Genomic DNA, 2,880 nt, shown 5'->3' with positions numbered 1-2,880 from the left:
TGTGTGTGTGTGTGTGTGTTTGTGTGTGTGGCCAGCTCAGCCCACCAGGGGGCGGGGCTGGCTGGCATATGGTGCTGGGGGATTGAACCCCGCTCCCTGTGCTTTGCTAAGCTTGTTCTAAGTAGGTGCTTTAGACCACTGAGCCATCTCACCAGCCCCGCCCAAACCTATTTTTAAACTAAATTTATTTACTTATTTATTATGCTTTTTGGGAATAGGGTCTCAATTTGTCATTCAGGCTGGCCTCAACTCACTGTGTACTACAAGGTATACCAGGTGGCCTCAAACTCATGGTGATCCTCCTGCCTCAGCTTCTGGAGATCTGGGATAACAGGTATGCATCATCATGCCCAGCCCAGCCCTAATTTTATTTATTTATTTATTTATTTATTTATTTATTTATTTATGCAGTACCAGGGATTGAACTCAGGATGCTGTGCTTGCTAGGCAAGTGCTTATTCTACTGAGCTATTTCCCCAGTGCTCCAGCCCTAATTTAACATCACTTCCTCAGCAATGAAAACTCTCAAGTTGCCCCTGGATCAGTCCTTGACTGTCCTGATCACCTGCGGACACAAGTTCCTCTCTAGTTTGGCCAGTAGACTCTCCTGGGGCCCTCAGAGTTCTTGTTCACAGCAGGCTAAGCCATTCCTTGCAGGGCTGCAACTCTCCCTGCCCACAAACAGGCTCACCTGCGGCACCTCCAGCACACCACTGCCCCAGGATTGCTCTTCCCAGCCTCATAAGGCAGTCATTTTTCAAGCCTTCTGGGACGTTCACGCCTTTCTTAGGCCATGAGTTCTGGTCATCCGAGCAGTCCCAGTCCTAATCTGAAAGGAAATATGAAGTGACATTGTAGCTCCAGAGTTAAATCAGGGACCCTGCCCAGAAAGGAGGGGCTCTGTGGGGGAGAGTACAAGGCCTAGGTCTGAAGCTGGAAGCATGCTCTCTGTAGAGAACGGCTGGCACTAGCTTGGGGCTGGCAGGGGAGCTGAGCTTTGGAGCCAAGAACTGTTCCGCAGTGTGGGGAGAAGGGGATAGCAAGGCCAGACCGAGTGAGACATCATAGCAAAGAACTGCCCTGGGGCCGGGCCCATAGCCAAGCCTTGCCTGAGCACACTGACCCTCTGCTGGCCATGGTGGCAGCAGGTAAAGTCAGGCACCTCCAGCGAGGTTTGATAGACCCTTCTGCTCTTCATCAGGGGACAAAGCAACCCAGAGCCCAGAGAAGAGGGCAGACTTTGAAGCCAGACGTCCTTGGGGGTGTGTCCCGGCTCTGCTTCCTGAGTAATGCGACCCTAACCAGGTGAGTCTCTCTCTCTGACACCAGTTTCCACATCTGTAAAAGGGATGATGACGGCTCTTATTGCAATTTGGAGACTGAGATGCTCATGGAACTGCCAGTTGTCATTGGCATGAACCAGGATCGCCTTTGTTTTTCCTTTCTTCCCTTCCTGTCTCCCGCTTTGCCTTGCCTTGCCTGCCTGCCTTCTGTCCTTCCTTCCTTCTTTCCTTCTTTCCTTCCTTCCTTCCTTCCTTTCTTACACCGTGTATGTCCGTGTCTGTCAGTCTGCCTGTACGTCTGGCAACAATTCCGGGCCTCCTTACACACACTAGGCAAGCTTTCTACTACTGAGATACATTCCCAGCCCTTTAAAAACACATATTATTTTCTACAGGGAACTGAACCCAAGGCCTTCACACTGACCTAAATCCTCATCCCTTTAAAAGCTGTTTTTTGGTGTTTTTTTTTTAAGCACAGCTCAGAAGGAAGCAACAAGGTGACAGCAATGGGAGTGGACTGGCCAGAGGCAAAGCACTGCTGCCCTCACTTGCAACTGGAAGAGGTTGGGAATGGTGTGTACCCTTTATTTTTTTTATGGGTGGTTGGTTTGTTTTGGTTTTTTTTTCCCATCTTGTGATGCTGAGGGTTGAACCCACAGAGTTTGTGCTGAGCTACATCTCCAGCAAATTTTGTTTTTTTTTTTTTTAATTTTGAGACAGAATCTTGCTAAGTTGCTCAGCCAGGATTCAAACTTGTGACATTCCTGCATCAGCCTCCCCAGTGCTGGGATCACAGGTATGCATCACCACACACCCTGTTTTTCTAGAGCTTTTGGAGATAGCACAGTCCTCCTTGCAGTGCCTGGGCTATTTAATGCAGGCTGACCTTGAATTTATTTATGTAACCCAGGCTGGCCTCAAACTCACAGCGATTCTCCTGCCTCAGCCTCCCCAGTGCTGAGATTACCGGCATGTGCTACTATGTTCACCAATCTTGGTATTATTAACATTTTTGGACCAGAAAGTTTTTGTTTTAGGGAGCTGTCCCATGCACCAGAGGACATTTAACAGCATCTCTGGCCTCTACCCACTAGGTGCCAATCACACTGCACCCTTAGTATCAATAACTCAAATGTCTGCTGTGGGTGAGATTAATTGCTCACCCCCCATTGAGAAGCCACCATTCCAAACAGTCTCCATTGAATCCACGTGTCATAGACTCACACAGCTTTATGAGAAGACCCAAGGCAGGCAGGCCTGCTCAACAAATGAAAGGTAGGAATATCCAGCACTTAATTACAGGTCAAGTTAATTTCTGTGTCAGGCTGTGGACAGGACCTGCAGTCTGCTCCAGAAGCTAAGGAGCTCCTTCAGACTCAGCAGATGACCTTGGGGTCCTCTTTAATTATATGCAAAGTGGTTCCCAATTAACTTTCAATTATTCTAGGGCTCCAAACAGGGACACATGTTGTTATCTGACTCCTGTCATCTCCATTCTGATTCACTGACTCAATAGCTGGCTCTTCAGAACTTAAATATTTCCTTCAGGGGCTGGTGAGATGGCTCAGTGGCCTAAGGCACCTACTTAGAACAAGCT

The sequence above is a fragment of the Octodon degus genome, unplaced genomic scaffold, assembly GCF_000260255.1.
Source record: "Octodon degus isolate 3935 unplaced genomic scaffold, OctDeg1.0 scaffold00079, whole genome shotgun sequence".
NCBI classification, from domain to species: Eukaryota; Metazoa; Chordata; class Mammalia; order Rodentia; family Octodontidae; genus Octodon; species Octodon degus.
This window is presented reverse-complemented; position numbering follows the sequence as displayed.